The sequence below is a fragment of the Rhinopithecus roxellana genome, chromosome 16 (assembly GCF_007565055.1).
Source record: "Rhinopithecus roxellana isolate Shanxi Qingling chromosome 16, ASM756505v1, whole genome shotgun sequence".
Taxonomy (NCBI): Eukaryota; Metazoa; Chordata; class Mammalia; order Primates; family Cercopithecidae; genus Rhinopithecus; species Rhinopithecus roxellana.
Window position 1 is genome coordinate 102,540,101 of NC_044564.1, and position 22,114 is coordinate 102,562,214.

At 37.1% G+C, this 22,114-nt stretch overlaps 1 pseudogene; it reads right to left on the bottom strand.

Moving 5' to 3' along the window:
* Positions 1-312: 312 nt before the first annotated feature.
* LOC104682737 lies at positions 313-11,368 on the bottom strand (annotated as a pseudogene).
* Between the last annotated feature and the right edge of the window lie 10,746 nt (positions 11,369-22,114).

Here is a 22,114-nt window from a genome sequence, read left to right on the forward strand (position 1 = left end):
GGACCTTGAGAACCTTCTGGTCAAACCATATTTTTATACAGATTAAAAAACTGACGCTTGAAGAGAAGATATGATGTGTCATGGACTCAGAGAGTAGAACTAGGATTCCAGAGATCTGACCTTTAGTTAACATGGTTCTTCTTTTTTTTTTCCTCAATAAACTTTTTTTTGTTGTTGTTATTTATTTTTATTCAAAAGAATTTGTTTCTCTACCACAAAAATTAGATAACCACATCACCAAGAGCAGCAATGTCCGTGGAGTTACATTGATGATGGAGAGTTGGCTGGGTATTTCCAAGGTCCCAAAGGTCATAAAGGAGGGAAAGGAGAAAAAGAAAAAATATTCAAAACAAATCCAAAACCCATGATGACTTTGGGGAGAGACATCACATGACATTTTCTTTTTCTTCTCTCATTATCAGCTGCAGATGTATTTCAGCAGGATCAAGTACAATTTGACTTGAGTTAACCCTTCATACCAATTCTAGCACCTTAATTGTACCCTGACTGTTAGCAGCAACCAGCACATTGGAATCTCCATCTGGTAGTGCCCTCCAGCACACAGCACTAACAAATTCATTTGTATCATCTCCTTTTCAGTCTTTGTCCAGAACACTTTTGACTGCATCAAACTTAAAAGTTAGCAAGGTGTTAGACAGTCCTTTATAGTACAGATAGAGAGAGTTATTTTCACTTCCACAAGCTTTATAATCTCCATTGGAAGCCAGGTCTACAAAGTTTTTTTCATTGATATGACCCTTAAAGGAACATGGAGAGTATGATTTCCCTACATTCCACAGTTTTAGCTGTCTGTCTGTTGAGGCAAAGACCATCTCTTCACCACTCACAAACTTTGCATAAAAGACTGCTTTTTGGTGTCCTTTGAATACCATGATTGGCTGTTCAGTGTTAGGAAGATCATAGTAGTGGACACAGTGATCTGCACAGCCAAAAGCCAAATGGTATCTGAAAGAGGGGCTGAATTTAACACAGCACACATTAGCCTTCGCCTCAGTGCTTGCCACTGAGCTGTCTAGATTGGTATACCACAGCTTCACTAAGGGCAAAGGACAATAAAAACAGAAAGAGAAACAAAACATGGCTCTTCTAAATCATCACACAGCTAGTCCTATTGTAGTGCATCTGGATGAATTGAATGGGCTGAGATTAGACAAGCTGAATTTTACTGTAATTCTCATTTTTATGTAAAGTGACTTGGTTTTTGGCAATTCATTTGTAGAATAAAGGCTTAAAACGTAAGATGGATTAATAAGTATGAGAGCCATCAGCAAGGAGAATAGGACAGCCATTGACATTCATTTTCTGGGAGGGAGCGTTATTGATTGTTCTGAGCCAGGAGAGGAAATGTTTTTCTTCCTGGTGGAAGATCACTACCAAAGTTTCGAGGAGAAAAGTTAATTTGACCAGAATCCAATTTAGAGAACTGGATCACGAGCCAGAAAATAATCAACTAGGAAATCAAGGAAACAGGCCAGGGTGATGAGAACGTTTAACCAAGCAAGGACAGGAAGAATAGGGAGTCTTGAAATCAATCCCAAAACAGGAAGAGAATTGTAGTCAAGAGACATGGCCAAAGGGTCCCAAAGGGCAAGTTGTTTCTGCACATAAACTTGTGGTTACAGTCATATTTTGAAGCTCCTTCTTGTTCTGCATTTTTGGCTTCTAACAGTTTTAGAAACCTCCTGATGGAAGCAATTTTATGTGTTTGTGAAATCTAGTTTTCTAATTCGTTGATGCAGCATATCTTTCAAATCTTACTATCCTGAAAAATCAGATTTACACATATGAATATTGGTGAGGTTTAAGTCTATCATGGTGGGATTACAGAGTAGGGAAGAGCAAACTTAAAATGGTCCCAGACAAGTGTTTTAATGAAGCCTCCTGAGCTATACAGACTTCGTACAAAAAGAAAATGAAGATTATTTACTTCAGTCCTTTGCCTTTAGGTAAAAGAGGCATTTTTATTTTCCCTCCCCATTTTCTTTTCTGATCTGGTAGTGATAACAAATATATTACATGATTGAGTCAATATCCAAGAAATCTCAAATCTAAAATCATGGGCAGATAAATTAATTCACCCTAAGACATGAAGAAGTAATATTCTTTGATCAATAATGAAGCTTTAATAAACTGTATGATTTAACTTTGGGAAGACAAATGATGAATTAGTCTACTTATGACTTGATTAGGCATTACACAGATATTTGCAGAAAAGAGGGCAAATTCTACCAATTATAGGCTTAAAAGTTTGTTCTTAGGTAAAAATCTCAAAAATATTAAAGAAATAGATTATGAACCTTAGAGACTAGACTGGGTCCACTGAGACCTAATCATGCCAGACTAACTTCTTTTTCAGTAAGGTTGCAAAACTAGTCAACAAGGGAAATGCTAAAGACATAGTATATCCACATTTCAATGTTTCTAATGTGTCTGTACTTGACTAAAGATTATACAGTCCTACAAATAGAAGAACGTATGACACAATTTTATTCCAGATCTTTAAGACCTTATGAACATGAGGGCAATGGATGCTACAATTAGATAGATAATAACTAATGAACGACCACCTCAGAAACAACTGATTAATGGATGGATGGAAACCAAGCATTTTTTCTATATGAAAGTCTTCTTGGTAGTTTTCAGTTCAATATTTTGTATTGGAAGAAGACTCATTGAGCCATATTATACATGGAAATTCCACAGTGTTACCCAATATGATGATAAGTGAGCTAATATCTGAGATCCCCAACACATGAATCTCTGGGGAAAATATTTTAAAAAATCGAATAGGGGTAGATGTAAAATGCATATGCATGTAACAGTACATTAATATACTTATAACAGTGATAGATGGGTAAAAATATTTGAGGTAGAAGGTAGGAAAGATATGGCTGACACAGCACACAGCACCCTGTGATGGTTAATTTTGTGTCAACTTGAGTGGGCCATGGAGTGACCACATATTTGGTTAAACATTTCTGGGTTTTTCTAGATGAGATTAACATTTGAATTGGTCAACTATATAAAGCAGATTTTTGCTCTTCTCAATGTGGGAGGACCTTATCTGGTTTATTGGAAGCCTGAATAAAATAAAAGGCTGAGAAAAAAAAAAAAAATCTCTGCCTGACTATTTTTAAGCTGGGGCATCATTCTTCTCCTGCCTTCAGACTCAGACTTATACTGGGACTTACACCAATGGCTCTCCTGGTTTTCTGACTGAGACACAGATGGGACTTGCACCCAGTTTTCTTGCTTTCAAGCCTTCAGACTCAGATGGAACTGTACACTCAGCAATTCCCGGTCCAGACTTCTCAACCTCCATAACTGTGTAAGCCAATTCCTGTAAATTACTATGTCTCTCAATCTTTCTTTCTGTATACACACGCACACACACACACACCGTATTGATTTGGTTTCTCTGGAGAACCCTAATACATACCGCTTACCCCTACAAAAAAGAGGGGGTGGTACTGCTGACCTTGGTATAAGTCAAGAGAGTCATATGACTACCAAAACTTCAAGATTAATCTTGGGTCCAGAACAAGCAAGGCTTTAATCAGAATATACCCAGAGTTTCATGTTCAGTTCTGGTAACCCCAGTATAGGAGGAAAAAGGTCAAACAAGAGAAAGTCCAGAAGGAAAGGACCAAGGTAGATGATGCATCTAAAGTCATGTCATTGAAAAACAGTAAAAAAAAAAAAAAAAAAATGAGGCTGTTACACTTGGAGAAGATTTCAGGGAAACATACAACAGCTGTCTTCAAATTCTTGAACTGTTATCAAAACGAAGAGGAATGATTCATTCAGTGGAACTCCACAAAATAGTGACAGAGAGTGGACATTTTAAGAAGACTTCAGCCTAATCTAAGGAAGCACTTTCTAAAGATGGACTGGACTGAAATGGAAGTATAAGTTTTCTTCACTGAATCCAAGTGACACCAAGTCCCGTGTGGTGTGAGGGTTTCCTGAGTAAGAGGGAGATTAGCATCAATTATCCTAAAGATGCTTTTTCACTTTATGAAATTGCTTTCTGTAGGGGAAATGATTGTTCTGTAGCCAAGCAAATAGTGTGATGAGATGGAATACTTACCCTACTTAATAGAAGACACTTTTCAAAGGATGTGTTCCTTTATAAGCAAACTGTTAACTTACTCATTTTTTGAAGTATGCCCCTTATGAAACTTTTAGCATTAATACTTTTTAGTTACTTTAGTTTAAATACCTTTATCTTTTTGAAGGTAACATAATGGATTTAAAAAAAAGATTTTATAATCTACATTTTTTCATTAATTCAAGCAGATTTTTTCTTAATCATTCTGAATGAATCATACTTCTCTGAACATCTGAATGACATGTACTAAAGAAATATAATAATAATAACTTACTTTGGTTAAAAGTACTATGTGCTGGGCATGGTTTTAAGCATGAACTCACTCATTTACAAAGTTTTACTCCATCAGTCTTCACAGCAACTATATGAAGTTAATTACAATTTTGATAAAATATTACTGATGAAAAAGCTGAACCACAGAGAGGCTAAGTAATTTGTACTAGGACATATTGTTAGTAAGAAGCAAAGCAGGATTCTGGCTCCAGAATCTGCATTCTTTTTACCATATTATTTCTGTTTAACAACTTTCTGATTTTATAGCATTCCAGTTAGAAGAAGAAGTAAACTTTGAAATCCCTGCACATGGTTCTCAACATCCTGCTTTAGGGTAGCTTCATAAAAAGTATCTAACACTGCTATGCTATGCTGTAAGAGAAAAGCAATTTTATTGCCTAGCTTCACACTTCCACAGAGACAGGTAGGCAGATTGAACACCTTTTTGTGTGTGAAGATTAAAAGAGATATTATATATAATCTCTCCTTTAAAGACCTGACAGGTAAAATAAATATCCCTGAGAAGTGGGAGATTTTTTTCCCCCTCTCATTTGACAAATGCCATATGGTCTACTTCAAATTTTTTGATACTGTTCCTTGAGGGAAAAGTTACTCCTTGTAATCTGAGTTTCTGTTTGAAGATAAAGAATAATCACATTGAGAATGGCTTCCAAGTAGTTTCTCAAGTTTAAGTAGCCTCCTTGTGCTTGCAATGGGGAGTTGCATTCCAATGCAATGTGTAACTGGGTATTTTTCACGTTGTGTAAAAGCATTCCATTGTATCTTTAATTTCTACATTATTGATATTAATGGTATGACTATGTTTTAGACACGGCCACCATGTCAAATGCACTTTCCACGAAGTGTCTGGTATTTTCACGAGCACAGTGAGCATCTATTATGTTCTTGCCTCAGAATAACAAGACACAGGACTTATTGTCTAGGCAGAAAGTTCTGGAATACAACATAAACAGAGAGAATAAATAAAGGCAGGGGAAGAGAAGTCCTTCTACCTAACCACAAATTCAAGCATTCAAGAAAAGACCTGCACAATGAACAGTTCTCTGAATTATGAATGAACCTTACCATATAACTTCTCGCTTCTTCCATCTACAACAGATTTTTTTTTTCCTCCTCTGGGCAACTGGGTTCATGATTAATCCTTTGCATCTCTTGGCCTTTTTGGATAGAAGAGAGTATTTTGAACCAGTAGTCTACTGTCATTTCTTTTTCCTGTAGTTAGAAAAACAAATTTACAATGTCTTAAAGTAATACATGATGCTGCAAGTTAGAAAAATGCAAGAAATAAAATGAAAATTATTTGTAACCTAGTATGCAGAGATTATTTCTATTAACACTTGAAAAGATTTGTCTAGCCTTTTTCATATATATACACATATATATGTATATATATACATAATACATAGTACATACGTAGTATGTACATACATAGTACTATGTATGTACTATGTACATAACTATGTATGTACTATGTATGTATTATTACTTAATAAGTAATAATATTACTTATTATGTACTATGTAATACATAGTACACAGTAAGGTTAACAGTGTTATCCTATGCTCGTGTTTTTTTATACTGCTTTTAAAAATAATTTAATAATATTTGCACATTTTCCTGTGCTGTTGAAAAAGGGAAAATGAGTACAACAACTTTGGAAAAAGATCTGGCAGTTATTTATTAAACTACACATGCACATACCCTATGACTCAACAATTCCATCCTATGTATAAAGTCCAAGAGGAAATAAAACATTTATTCACAAAATACTTGTACAAGAATGTTATGTCAGCTTTATTTGTTATAGTAAAAAATTGGAAGTAGCTCAAATATCCATCAACAGGTGAATGGATGAACAAATTGGTATATTCATACAATGGAGTACTACTCAGCCACAACAACTCATGTCATTGCATAGGTTTGGTGCAAAAGTAGTTTTTGCCATACTTTTAATATCCCAAACCATTGACAGATACAAAAGCATGAATAAATCTCCAAGGCATGGTGCTGGGTGAAAGAAACCAGAATTTTAAAAAGTGCATGTTGTATAATTCCATTTATATGAAGTTCTAAACCAGAAAAATGGTTTCCTCTCAGGGTTGGGATAGGGTAAAGGCAACATTGACTAGAAAAGCATGCAAAAGAATTTTTCAGCGTTACAATATTCTATATTTTAATAAAAACTTTTGTGACACAGGTGCGTACATTTGTCAGAATTCATGAAATGGCACATGTAAGACTTATGCATTTGACTGTATAAAAAGTTTTTCCTAAAAAAGAGGAAACAGATAACACATTTTAAGCCTCTTTCCTTATCAGTGAGACAAATAAAAAGTGCCATATTTGTAAAGCATAATGCCTTTATATACCATTGTTCCATAAGTGACAATAATCCTTCAAAGCCTGGATATTTCTTCAAAACAAAGGTTCAGTATATCTAATATATAAAAAGCCCACTGAGAGAAACCACTGAACTTCAATAGGGAAATGAGAAAAATAAATAAATTTAAAATTCTAAGAAGAAATGTACATAGCCAGAAACCATGAAATAATGTTCAAACTCATTATTAAAAAATTAAGCATCTACTAGGCTTTATTGAGCATCTACTAGGTTTATATGAATCATTTTAATTAATACATTTGATTAATAAACTTATAAACTATATTTAACCTCACTGGTAATCCAAAAATGAAAGTTAAATGAAAAACTTACACTTTTGCCTAATAAAATAAAGGTTTTAAAAGTATAGTAATGCTGGAGAAAGTGTGATCGGATAAGCATTCCCAAATATACTCCGTGGGATATAATTTGTCACTACTTTTTGGGAAGTGTTTTTGCCATATGGATTAAGAGTTTAAAAAAAGGATATACCCTTTGAATTTGTAATTCCATTCTGGGATCTTTTCTAGGAAACGGTCAAAAGGTGTACAAAAATGCAAGTATAAAAATATCCAATCTAGCATCATTTATAATTGCAGAAAACTAAAAACAACCTGAAAATTCAATGTAAAAGGCTGACAAAATAATTTACATGATTTATCGGGAGTGCATCCATATACTGGAGTAGCAGGGACTTGTCCATTTTCTTTCCTAGGATGCCTGATTTTCATCATGTTACCTCTCAGGATAACTGAGGGGTGCGAAGAGGGGAGAACGTTTCTATTTCTTGTGCTACCATGGAGAAGAGTAGGAAGACAATTAGGACCAGAGTGACTCATTTTCTTCTAAGCATGTATGCATTTCTGAGGGATAGGGATTCCTCACAAAGACAAAAGACTATGGTTGGCCAAGCATGTTTTTATGTGCCTCCTTTCTCAAGATTTTTCTCCCTCTTTTCCTTGATCGCTCCTCTTGTCTCTCCCTCTCCCATCTTTCTCTTTTACCAAGATCTCTGGGCACTGAATGAATCCTGGACATAGGAGAAGGGTCTGGGCTGTGTCCACATGAGGATAGTAGATGGGTTATTGCAAACGCTGTCAGGACCTCTTCTCTGTGTGCCTGCACCTCCCTGCACACCCGTCCTATCATCCCACTTACCACTCTGTATTGCTCTACCTGTTTATTTGCCTGCTTTTCTCATTAACTCCTGGAGGATAAGAATGATGCCTTATTCATCCTGGTGACCCCAGAGTCAGCGTCCAATACATTAAATGGAGAGAGTATAAAAAATAATTGATCAAGCATTCTGTGTTCAGATAGCCTGGGCTTTAATCCTAGCTTTGCCATTTCTTAGCTGTCTGACCTTGGGTATCACATTTCTCTGTACTTCACTTTCCTTATCATTAAAGTGGGATTAATAAAAGCCACCAAATATATGGAGTTACAGTTACTATTACATGAGTTACAGTAAAACTCTTAGAACAATGCCTAGGAGATAAGTAAGTCCTCAATAAATGTTGGCTATTAATATTCACATATTCACAGCAATTTTAATAGAAAATTACTCTGAGATAAAATTAACTATACCTGATAATGAGTTCTAATCATTGGATATCAATAAGCTTGCCTTGGGTACACAGGAACCCATATTTATCTTTTCAGGTTCATGGTTCACTCCAATTGCTTGCTACAATGTCTGGTCAATAGTAGGTGCTCAGTGAATGTTGAATGAATAGATACATGTATGGCTAGATAGCCATACATAGATAAGAAACATAATAAGGAAGATAGAAAAGGAAGAAAATCTGTGACTGCCACAGCAAAACAAATCCTCCATTTTTGGTGTTTTAATGACTATGAAAGATCTCTCATTTGAAATTGGATGGGTACGCAGCTTTTAGATGGAGTTCATGTGGCTTAATATTATGACATACACACATATCTTAATGAGAAGAGCTGAGGGAATGGAGTCTAATCTGGGCCTTACCATTTAGTAGCTCTGTGACCTGATATAAATTACCTAACTTCCCTGGTCCTCAGTTTTCTTCTTCATAGGTAGGGTTAAAAATTCCTACCTCTGGAAACATTTATGAGAGTTAAATATAATAAGGTATGTAGAGCCATTTCTACAACGTTGCAGTTATTGGTTTTATTTCAGTTTATGTTGGTGGTGAGACTCCTGGAATTCATTTTTCTGTCCAGTAAACAGTAATGGAAGCTAGTGGACATGAAGTTCTCACACAGAAGCAATGTGTAACTGACAACAGGGAGGTCATTCAAATCAGGTCAGTTATTGAATATCAACATGGAAAGAAAATTTTTTACATATGGACTTAATGGAAACGACACCCTAATTTTATGTCACGTTGATCCAAGAAGCCTGTCTGAGATTCTCTGCATAATGTCTTCTATAGGAACATGTATTTTTATTGTATTTCATTAATACAATCAAAAGGGTTCCCTTGAGTTGACTTTTAGTAGGCTGTGATATCAAATTATCTGAAGTTAATACACAGGATACAAGTGGATGTTTTATCTTTTGGCTAGGAGTCCAAGGCTACATTTTATTGAGAATACCAACAACTGGGTTGTTGCCTAGAATTGACTGGGTATTCAGAATGTCCAAGGTTGCAGAGAAGGGATCTCAGGATCAGACGCATAGTTTTTGCATTCATCAAATATTTCTATAAGCACAGTGTCCCAAGCTCCACGTGAGTTGCAAAAGATAGTGCCAAAAATGAACAAAATACAGACAGATCTGGCCTGAAGGAATTCACGGTAGTGAGGAAGATGGATACAATTTTTATATGTAGTTTTACACATATATACATACATCTCTGTTCTACCAGAGATATGTGGAAAGTTCTGTGAGGACATGGAAATGCAAACAATTAATTCATCCTGGGAGCATCACAGAGGAGGTGAGATTTTTAATGGCTTTGAAGGACAAGTAGGGGTTCACCACAGAAACCAGAGAGGGATGGTCATTCCTCGATGAGAAAAGAGGACTGGTCGAAGTAGCATGGAGGAAACGTCTGTCACATGGGTGGTCTGAGGTCCCAAGTGTGTGGAGGAGCAGCGAGAGGTAGATGAGGTTACATTGTTAAAAGACTTGGACTGGTAATTTTTTTGAAAATTAAACAAATCCATTCTAACCTGACATAAGTAATAAAGGTAATGCTTACTACAAAATCTGAATTGCCTAAAGTGAAACGTTCGAGGCCTAGTTCTCCTCCTTTATCCGGGCTCCAAATTCCACTGCCAGATAGAACAATGACTGATGATTTTTTTTTCAGGGATGCTTCCATATATTTTCTCTGCATATATAATACATATGAATGCATATATATGTGCATTCATACACACATTTTAAAAATAAAAATGTAATTATAGTATCAGTATTGTTTAATTACAACTTGTTTTTTTTTTTACCATGTATAATTATATTTTAGACATCATTTCATATATTTCTATCTTATTTTGAATGGCTGTATGGTATTCTATTATATTGCTAGACAATAATTTAGCTAAAATGATGTTTAAAGTTCTTCTCAACTTATTACTCTGAAAATTTTCACTGGCTCTCTTAGCTCTCAGCTAAAAATGATAGTACGATAATGTTGATTACCATTTAAAATGCACTTTTGGATTAAAACAATCATTTTAGGAGTGGGGGGAACCTGTTCTTCCAGGCATCATCTTCTTAGAAATATCATGATATTTGGTATGCCGAGGAATGATCAGGACTTTTCTGTTAGTGAGGCTGTTGCAGAGGATGTAGCATTTTCAGCCAGATCTTGAAGCATCAGCAGAGGTTCATCAGGCAGGAAAGCTTAACTCTGTTCTGAAGAGAATGCTGCTGAACCAGATTCAGGCAGGACAGTGGCCATATTCTCATTTTAATCGGTCAATCAACAAACAAGTTTTGAATACCATCAGAGTGCACAGTAGGAAGCAGCACTGGGCACATGATTCTGGCCTTTGAATACCTTATAATCTAGTGGAGAAACAAGATTCACGAAGCAGTTAGTGAGATCAATTAAGCAGTAGGTAAATATTGTTGAATTATGTCCTACATAAACGTACCATAGGGACTGCTCAGAAGAATGATATGAGCCTGGGCTGGGATATTTGGGGCAGTGTCTCTGGGTAGCATGAGATGTGAGATGGACCTAGGAGGATGAGTAGGACTCCTATAAACAGGGTAGTTATGGGGGACTTTCCAGCCAAAACCAGTGTACAAACAACCACGTGGTCCACTGATAGGACTATTCAACCTAGTTGTTTTGCTAAATAACCAGAAAGATCTAAATTTTCTGTCTGTGTTTTCAGACACAAAAGCATCCTATAGTTCTCTTTTGCTCATGAGTCACAGATTCCTCCTGGCAAGTAAAGAAAATAATGATTACTCACTATTAATATCATGAAAATAAGTTGCAGGGCTCTGATACTGTTGATCTTTATGCCTCACCCTTCTTATTTTCAGACATATCATCACCCTTATTTCTGGGGTTGCTGGAGGGCTTTGATTCACAACTGCTTCCCAAACCAGAGTAAGACATTATGCTTGACTTTCAGATGCTTTGACCATAATCAGAAACCAGCCTGAGATTAATTAAAGAAGAACTGCCTAAACTGGATATGATGCTGACATACATTCTTGTCCATTGAAAAACTGGTTCATATATCACTTAGCATATCCCTTTTAACCTAACTTTACTCCAAGTGTTTTCTCAATGTTGTACTCTCAGGAGATACCGCAGTCCTCCATGGGATTTGCCTAAGTGTGTTATAGAGATCCTCCTTTCTACCAGGATTGTGAGAAACTGAGCAGATTTTAAAATCTAAGTGAACAGAAGATGTGGGAGAAGGAAGATTGTCCTGGGAATTAGAAGACCTGATTTTTATCCTGGATCTGCCATTTAATTTGCTTTATAATCTTGGATGAGTTACTTCACTCATGTGAAGGGACTAATTTTGCAAAAGTAAGAAATATTGTTCATTTAGGTAGAATAATGTATCTCGCTCTAAGGTTTTCTCAGGAAAACAAGGTTAAACTAATTCAGGTGTTCTTATCCTAGGGAATTATGGATGAACGTGAGGGAATTCTTAAACTTCTTCAGTTTTGGCACATGTATGTATATTTCTGGGGCAAGACTCCACAGGTTTTGTGAGTTCAATCCACGAAGTGTTCATGGCTTACTAAAAGTTAATTGCCTCTGGATGACAGAAACTCTAAAACTTCTCAAGTTTGAAAATGTTATCATTCATTGATTTTCTATCTTTGTAGTAAGTCTTATAGAGGAAATATTACAGAGAGAAGAATTGGCACAAATCCCTTTAAATTATACTTTCTTCACTTTAATCTGAGGCTAACTCTGTATTATGGAGAAACACTTTTTATTACAGTGGAGAATTCTTAGAGGCCCAAAGTCCTGTAACTTTTATTGCATTTAACTTGGAGTTGTTTGTATGCCTCCAGTATTGTTCCCTGAATTAACACAGTTCACTCTAAATGACTTTGAAGATAAAACATTGGGCATTTGACCCAAAAGTGTTCCTCAGGGTCCTCTAAGCTCTAACCCTGGATTAAGAGGTTAGGTACTCCAAGGGAAAAAATGTGTTTACTACTTTACCTTACTTCCCTGTAAAAATGTCTTTTCTAAGTTGTTATTTACGCTTACTTGCTTAGTGTTTACCCTTTTTAATGGGCCACTATGAAGCCTGTGCATTTAAACAAAGTTTCTATGTCTTTCATAGGGGCAAAGTGAAGACGTTGTCCAATATGTTACCTAAGGTCCCTTACAGTCAACAAGATTCACTTTTAATTTAATATCAGAGAAAAAGTGTTTTTGAAAGAGAAATTTGTATTCTTTCTGTTAAAAATGACAATATGTACTTCATTTCTCCTTTGCTTCCTCTGCCAGGACTTTCAGAGCTAAAGTCCATGCTCAAATGTAATTTGCAAGAGCTTATTCATTGTAAAAGTCTGGGCACATCTATGTTTTCCTATATTTACTCCAATATTACTTAATTTTTTTGATTATAAGAGAATACATTTTCATTGAAGAGGAAGTTTCAGAAAAAGTGAGAATCATGAGTTGTCTGATCATCAGGAATAATACTTAGTTACACTCTAGTCTTCCAGTGTTTCTCCCCCCCCCCCCTTAGGATATCTTTATTTTTTTTATTTTTATTTTTTTTTATTATACTTTAAGTTCTAGGGTACATGTGCATAGCGTGCAGGTTTGTTACATATGTATACTTGTGCCATGTTGGTGTGCTGCACCCATCAACTCGTCAGCACCCATCAATTCATCATTTATATCATGTATAACTCCCAATGCAATCCCTCCCCCCTCCCCCCTCCCCATGATAGGCCCCGGTGTGTGATGTTCCCCTCCAGTGTTTCTTTAATGCATAGATATACTTTTCATAATGTTGGAATCAAATTGTCCATACCTTTATACAAACCCCTGTTTCATTTAATAACATCATGGAAATCTTATATTTATATTAATTTTTTAAGGGCATGAATTTTGATGATGGTTTGGTATTCTACCATAAAGATGTACCATTATTTTAAATAATGTTGAGGTTGATAGCTTTATACCTGAATGTTTGTTTTCACTCTTGACTATTTACTTAGTATAAATATCTAGAAGAGAAATTACTAAACTTATTTTAAAGACTTTATATACTGAGAATTTTCTTTCCATAAATGTTGCAACAATCTATACTCCATACTAACAGTGTTTAACAGGGGCTGTTCCTCACACCACTGTCAAACCTGAGCAGCATTTTTTTCTTCTAATCTAATTTACCTAGCAGAAAACAAGTACATATCATTGTTTGCATTTATGTTTCTTTAGTTTTAATGTGCTTTAATAATTTAAAAGTTTATTAAACATTTTGGCAGTTTCTATGTATGAATTGCCTATTCTTATCTTTTGCCCTTTTTTCTACTAAGGCATCTGACTTTTTTCATATTGTTTTGCAAAAGTTCTTTATATATAAAGAATATTACGTATTTGCCTTCTAGTTTGCATATATTTCTCCCATTTTTGGTTGCCTTTCCATTGCTATAAGCAGCATATAGTACAGTGATCATAAATAAAGACACTAGAGACTGGGATCATAGAACAATAGCTGTGTATCCTTAGGTAGATTACTTAATATCTTTGTTCATGTCTTTCCTTATCTATAGTTCTATCTTCCCAATAAGTACTATACTTGGAATAATGCCTGGCGTATCATGTGCACTCAATTAATATTAACCCGTTTTATTAATCAGAATTTTATTTTCAAATATCCTGTGTTATATTGTGCCAAAATTTTAATAGTTGTTATAATTTTAGGGAATGTTAGGGGTGGGAGAATTGAAAGAACCTAAAGAATACCTGTGTCAATGTCATTAGCACTTCATGACAGCTTTGTAAAGAACAAAGAATACTTCTATTGCAGGTCTGATTTACATCCAAAATAAATGTAGGTGCATAGAAAGTGAGGTAACAATATACTTGGAATGTACTGGTCATCAAACACATAGGTTGTTGCATTTATTTAATTGTTCCATTTTAAATGACAGATCATGTTCCAATGACCTTTTTCTATGAGGATCTCAGGATGTCCCACAGGTCTTTAATTTAAGTCTCATCTTTTCCATCCAGGAACTAATCCAAGTGGGTCTCTCACTTAAAGGGGAAGAAAATGAGGAGCTGCCAGTCAGCCATCAACCGTGAAAAAGCTCGGGATAATTTCACTTGAGATCGGAGACCCCACCAGCTGAAAATAAAACAAATTACTTCCAAATCTGGTTTTGAAATGAAGAGTGAAGAGCCTACAGTTTGAAAATAATCACATCCACTGTATCTTCATCCTCCAGATGAGGACTCTCTTACATTTTAGTTAGTCAGTGTGTAATGTTTCTTTTATTTCTGTTCTCAAAGTCTTGACATCACTAAAAATAAATGACTCAATTACACTTGTGCATAAGCAGCTGGAAAACTACCAACATGTTCCCAATGTCTAAACTGTGTAAACAGAGACACCAGAGGCAGGGTGGGGGGTGGGGAGGAAAGAAAAAAAGGAAAAGAAAGTAAAGAAAGCAAAATGATTTTGAAAATAAAATTATGCAAAAGCAGCTTCCAGGGAAGAGAGTATGATGTTTATCCCATTTCTTTGTTCCCGGTGGCACACTGCAGTCCATACACCCCTGGGTCCCGGAAGCAAACCGGGTGGAAAAAAGGATCAAGAAACTTTATAAACACCTTTCAAATCAACGTGCTCGGCCAATACACATTCCACTGCTCATCATGGGAAAATGTTGGCAGCTGTCTCTGGTCAGATGCCCCAGGGTTTTGGGGGTCTCAATCTAGAACTTGAAGACTAATAGGGAAAATGGAAACAGAATCCTGGCTGGTCTGCAACCCCAAAATACAACCACAAACCCCCTCAATTTCCAAAGACCCATCTTTTGTGGTGGCTCTTAGCTCAGAATGCACAATTACAAAAATGAAATGTTCCAAATGTCCTATACACCCACAACATTCTTTCTTTTATTTACTGTCTCGGGTAGAAGAATATACTTTATCTCCTCGTGTCCTTATGCCAGGAAAGCAAAGCAGGTTTGGCCAGCAGAAAACTTGATCATCTTTATTCCTTCCTTCATGTTACCAGGAGATGAAGGAAAAGGTCACAGCAGCTGTGCAGCTCAGCTGATTCACCCTGGGTCGGGCTACATGTTATCTACACTTTTCAAGGGGAGAACCTTGCTTGCAATAAAAGTAGGTCATCAGGCAGTGAAAAGAGAACGTGACTTAGCCAAAGAAATGAGAAGGAAGGGGTGGGTCAAACCCAGGGCCTTGGTGCTTCTGAAACGTTGACCAGAGAGGGCGAGACAAGCATTGCTGTGTGACCTCTCTCTCCATCTCTTGCTCTCCCAGTCTCCTTTTTGCTCTCATTTTAACTAATACATGAAGTGCCTGGAGAAGCCAAGGAATCTATGGAGGGACCCTGCAAGGACACTGACAAAGAGCTTTCTTTTTTTTCCACACAAAGTCAGGCCAAAGGGGGACGGTTTAAATTGCTTCCAGCAGGACTTAGGTTCAGCATGAAGAAAATATCTCTGAGCGGGATGAGCCTCTGGAATGCATTACTAAGGGAGATGATGGAATCCACTTCAGAGATCTCTGAGGACACGGTGGAATGCTAATCTTTCCTTAATGGCTAATATTTTGGTGTAGAGGAGGAGACAAGGATGAACTTTCAAGTTCCTTTCACTCCTGAGATTTGAATGTACACTGGCAGAAGAACGAAATATCAGTTGTCCTGTGACATCTGCAACATCCAAACCCTGCTTCTTCTCGGTCACCTGAGGCCCTTTGGGTACCTTCCCTCACCCCCCTCCATTGCCCCCACATCCACCTCTGACACTGGTCATTAGGTTTAGTGATCTTGTGGGGTGAGTGGGTGGGCAGGTGGAGGTTATTGGATGGAGAAGAATCATATATATATATATATATATACACACACACATGATTATATATTATATATATACACACACAAATACATATATATATATTTAAAAAAAAAAAAAAAAAAACAAGAATAACAAGTACCAGATAGTGAGTTCAGGCCAAGATTTTTAGGAAGTGCTGAAATTTAAGTGGGGGAAATGACAATAATCTATGAAATATTCCAAGAGCTAGGAACTATGCCAGAAGTGGAAAACAGAGCCAAGGTCCCCATGCTGGGTAGGAGGAAGATAAAAGCAGAGTATATGAGAGAACTGGATTTTTTACTTATGGGATTCTCGAGACTCACAGTGTTAAGACAGGTAAGTCAAAAGAGTTGTGAAGGGAGGCCAGGCACTGTGGCTCACACTTGTAATCCTAGTACTTTGGGAGGCTAAGGCAGGAGGATCACCTGAGGTCAGGAGTTTGAGACCAGCCTGGCTAACATGGTGAAACTCTATTTCTACTAAAAATACAAAAAAATAGCTGGGTGTGGTGGCGTCCCTATAATCCCAGCTACTTGGGAGGCTGAGGCAGGAGAATTGCTTGAACCCAGGAGGTGGAGTTTGCAGTGAACTGAGATTGCGCCATTGTACTCCAGCTTGGACAACAAGAACAAAATTCCATCTCAAAAAAAAAAAAAAAAAAAAAAAAAAGAGTTGCAAAGGAAGTAAATGAATGAATAAAAAAATTCCTAAGATTTGTTATTAATATAATTTAACATTCTAGAATTTATAAATGAATATAAGATTGACTTCAAGGGTGTCTTTTTGTGAATTATATCACTCTTAGACCCATGTGCTTTCTGTAGTGAAAGCTAGTGGGTGGAGAATTGGGATAAACTTACATTTGCTCTTGAAGGTGTTTCATACAGGTGAATGGGGTCACATGTTTGAGAGTCATAGGGTGGTACTCATCTGCAGATGAATATGACTCTGAAGATCATCTTCTGGAGAGTAGATGATTGAATGAGTTGGTCAGGCCACTTGAAGGACCATACCTTAGTGTTAAGACATCCTCATTGGTGCACCTTCATTGTGACAATATTTTCCTATGCAGAGGGTCAACACTTGCTTTCTTTACTTTTTTTCTCCAAAGCAACTTTATTACATAAGCATGCTCCTTTCTACTGACTCATTTGGTAGAAACAACCAATGTATTTATATGCCAGGACATGGGCTACAGATTTTACTTCCATAGAGAGTCATCGACACATTTCTTTCAGTTTGTGAGTTTTGAGCTAACAAGCAAAGGTAGCCCTTTTCTTCATGCTTCACAGTGACATTCATTCCACGCTGTCTTTTATACCATGAACTAGGCTGTGGAATATGAAGTCAAAGATGCATAAGACAAGGTTCTTGCCCTCAAAGCAATCCATTCAGGGATACCCATTAGTTTACATTAGGCTTCTGTGTCATGGAACCCACACAGAGAGGAGGAAAGGGATGAAGCCACCAATGATGAGTGCCGTGACTCCTGGCATCACATTTTGTTTGACTAAGAACGCTGATTAATGAGAGAATGTAATCAAGGAAGGTTAGCAGAAGTCATAGTCTTTGGAGAAGATTGCTTAACATACAATCCATTTGTTCTCCCCATAGGATAGAATGGTAAAGACAGCTGAGTTACAAAATTTTAACAGGAATATCTGAAACTCCTTTATTTTCTAAGATGAAGAACAAGGAGAATTAAACTAGTTAGAAACCACAGCAACCAAGGTGCTCCAATCCTCTAGACAAATATTTAACACTTCGGTTCTCCTCCTTGATGCCTCTCATCAGAATATTTTTAAAGCAAGAGGTCCTGAGATTTCTCTGCTCCCTGGGGGTGAGTGGAGTGATTTTTATTGCTGAATGCCAGGGATGATGCTAATCACCCAGATCTGGGAGCTGTTGGACTGGTGGGAATCGTCTGAATCTTGCCACTGACTTTTCTAGGAAGGAATTTTGGCCTTGATGATTTTGGCTGTAAAAAGTTGGTAAGATAACCTTCCCCTCCCTCCTCCCATTTTCATCTCCTCTGGGGCAGAGGAAAACCCCAGACACCAGCCTTCTGGTAACATAAGAAGGTTCCCATAAGAATGAACTATAAATTATAATAAGCACGGCTCTTCTCTTTCTCTTCCCCTTTGTTTCGCTCCCCGAGCAATATTGTAAGAGTCTACACAATCTCATAAGGGACTTGGCTGGCAATCAGTTGAAGATACTATTCCTTTGGCAGCAGTTCCAAGTGACTAGACTAATGTATTCCTTTTTGCTTAGTTTCTGCAAAATTGCATTATGGTTCTTTGCAACTAGGGACTGGAAGAAGAAACCAAAGCATAGAGAAAGCTGGGGCACAAACTGACAAAGCCACTCAACCAAGCAGTGTGATTTCACCAGCTTTAAGTCACAGGGCTGTACATGTGTAGCAGAATTGCTCTTTTTTGGGGGATGTGGCTTCCTGAGATCCAGAGTCTTTGGTTGACCAAGAAGCAGCTGGGGCTGTGATGAGTCTCTATGGAGGTAAAATCTCTGGGCCGAGTTCGTTTTCTTTGTGTGACATGTCCTCCTTTAACTTTGTCTTTGATCTTGCTGAATCTGGCTGCATTTGAGACTGGATGATATGCTTTGCACAAATGTTTCTGGAAACAAAGACCACTGACTAGCTTGCCCAAGTAAACCAGAGAAACAATACTAATTGGGAAAGCCTTTTCCTGCTTATCTTGGAGCCATACGAAACGAACTTTCTTAACTCCAACACTAGCTACCTGTGTGACCTAGGGCAAATTGTTAGCTTCTCTGCCTTATTCTCCCTATTCCTCAATTTTAAGGGGATGGGGGAGGCAAATACTCTCTCTACTATTTTGTTTCTCACTTAGAATGAGCCTATGAAACAAAGCTTTAGTTTCTCTAGATTACATTATTGGTAGATGAAAACTTTTTAAACCCCATCTCCTGAAAAACAAAAAAGTACGTACGGTATTATCAAACCCTAATTGGGGTTTCTAATAATTATCTTAAATTTGTTTTATAGAAAGTGAAACAAATTCAAACCAAATACATTATCAGCATGAAATAAGTAAAATTTTAGCCTGGCCTACCATAATAATTGCAATGAAATAGAACAGCCTGGATGAAATGGAGGCCATATCTACAGATGCTCTAAGAAAGTTCAGTCTCACCATCAGAGAATACTATAAACACCTCTACGCAAATCAACTAGAAAATCTAGAAGAAATGGATAATTTCCTGGACACTTACACTCTCCCAAGACTAAACCAGGAAGAAGTTGAATCCCTGAATAGACCAATAGCAGGCTCTGAAATTGAGGCAATAATTAATAGCCTACCAACCAAAAAAAGTCCAGGACCAGATGGATTCACAGCTGAATTCTACCAGAGGTACAAGGAGGAGCTGGTACCATTCCTTCTGAAACTATTCCAATCAATAGAAAAAGAGGGAATCCTCCCTAACTCATTTTATGAGGCCAACATCATCCTGATACCAAAGCCTGGCAGAGACACAACAAAAAAAGAGAATTTTAGACCAATATCCCTGATGAACATCGATGCAAAAATCCTCAATAAAATACTGGCAAACCAGATTCAGCAGCACATCAAAAAGCTTATCCACCATGATCAAGTGGGCTTCATCCCTGGGATGCAAGGCTGGTTCAACATTCGCAAATCAATAAATGTAATCGAGCATATAAACAGAACCAAAGACAAGAACCACATGATTATCTCAATAGATGCAGAAAAGGCTTTTGACAAAATTCAACAGCCCTTCATGCTAAAAACTCTCAATAAATTCGGTATTGATGGAACATACCTCAAAATAATAAGAGCTATTTATGACAAACCCACAGCTAATATCATACTGAATGGGCAAAAACTGGAAAAGTTCCCTTTGAAAACTGGCACAAGACAGGGATGCCCTCTCTCACCACTCCTATTCAACATAGTGTTGGAAGTTCTGGCTAGGGCCATCAGGCAAGAGAAAGAAATAAAGGGTATTCATTTAGGAAAAGAAGAAGTCAAATTGTCCCTGTTTGCAGATAACATGATTGTATATTTAGAAAACCCCATTGTCTCAGCCCAAAATCTCCTTAAGCTGATAAGCAACTTCAGCAAAGTCTCAGGATACAAAATTAATGTGCAAAAATCACAAGCATTCTTATACACCAGTAACAGACAAACAGAGAGCCAAATCATGAATGAACTTCCATTCACAATTGCTTCAAAGAGAATCAAATACCTAGGAATCCAACTTACAAGGGATGTCAAGGACCTCTTCAAGGAGAACTACAAACCACTGCTCAGTGAAATCAAAGAGGACGCAAACAAATGGAAGAATATACCATGCTCATGGATAGGAAGAATCAATATCGTGAAAATGGCCATACTGCCCAAGGTTATTTATAGATTCAATGCCATCCCCATCAAGCTACCAATGAGTTTCTTCACAGAATTGGAAAAAACTGCTTTAAAGTTCATATGGAACCAAAAAAGAGCCCGCATTGCCAAGACAATACTAAGTCAAAAGGACAAAGCTGGAGGCGTCACACTACCTGACTTCAAACTATACTACAAGGCTACAGTAACCAAAACAGCATGGTACTGGTACCAAAACAGAGATATAGACCAATGGAACAGAACAGAGTCCTCAGAAATAATATCACACATCTACAGCCATCTGATCTTTGACAAACCTGAGAGAAACAAGAAATGGGGAAAGGATTCCCTATTTAATAAATGGTGCTGGGAAAATTGGCTAGCCGTAAGTAGAAAGTTGAAACTGGATCCTTTCCTTACTCCTTATACGAAGATTAATTCAAGGTGGATTAGAGACTTAAATGTTAGACCTAATACCATAAAAACCCTAGAAGAAAACCTAGGTAGTACCATTCAGGACATAGGCATGGGCAAGGTCTTCATGTCTAAAACACCAAAAGCAATGGCAGCAAAAGCCAAAATTGACAAATGGGATCTAATTAAACTAAAGAGCTTCTGCACAGCAAAAGAAACTACCACCAGAGTGAACAGGCAACCTACAGAATGGGAGAAAATTTTTGCAATCTACTCATCTGACAAAGGGCTAATATCCAGAATCTACAAAGAACTCAAACAAATTGACAAGAAAAAAACAAACAACCCCATCAAAAAGTGGGCAAAGGATATGAACAGACATTTCTCAAAAGAAGACATTCATACAGCCAACAGACACATGAAAAAATGCTCATCATCACTCGCCATCAGAGAAATGCAAATCAAAACCACAATGAGATACCATCTGACACCAGTTAGAATGGCAATCATTAAAAAGTCAGGAAACAACAGGTGTTGGAGAGGATGTGGAGAAATAGGAACACTTTTACACTGTTGGTGGGATTGTAAACTAGTTCAACCATTATGGAAAACAGTATGGCAATTCCTCAAGGATCTAGAACTAGATGTACCATATGACCCAGCCATCCCACTACTGGGTATATACCCAAAGGATTATAAATTATTCTACTACAAAGACACATGCACACGTATGTTTATTGCAGCACTATTCACAATAGCAAAGACTTGGAATCAACCCAAATGTCCATCTGTGACAGACTGGATTAAGAAAATGTGGCACATATACACCATGGAATACTATGCAGCCATAAAAAAGGATGAGTTTGCGTCCTTTGTAGGGACATGGATGCAGCTGGAAACCATCATTCTTAGCAAACTATCACAAGAAGAGAAAACTAAACACTGCATGTTCTCACTCATAGGTGGGAACTGAACAATGACATCACTTGGACTCGGAAAGGGGA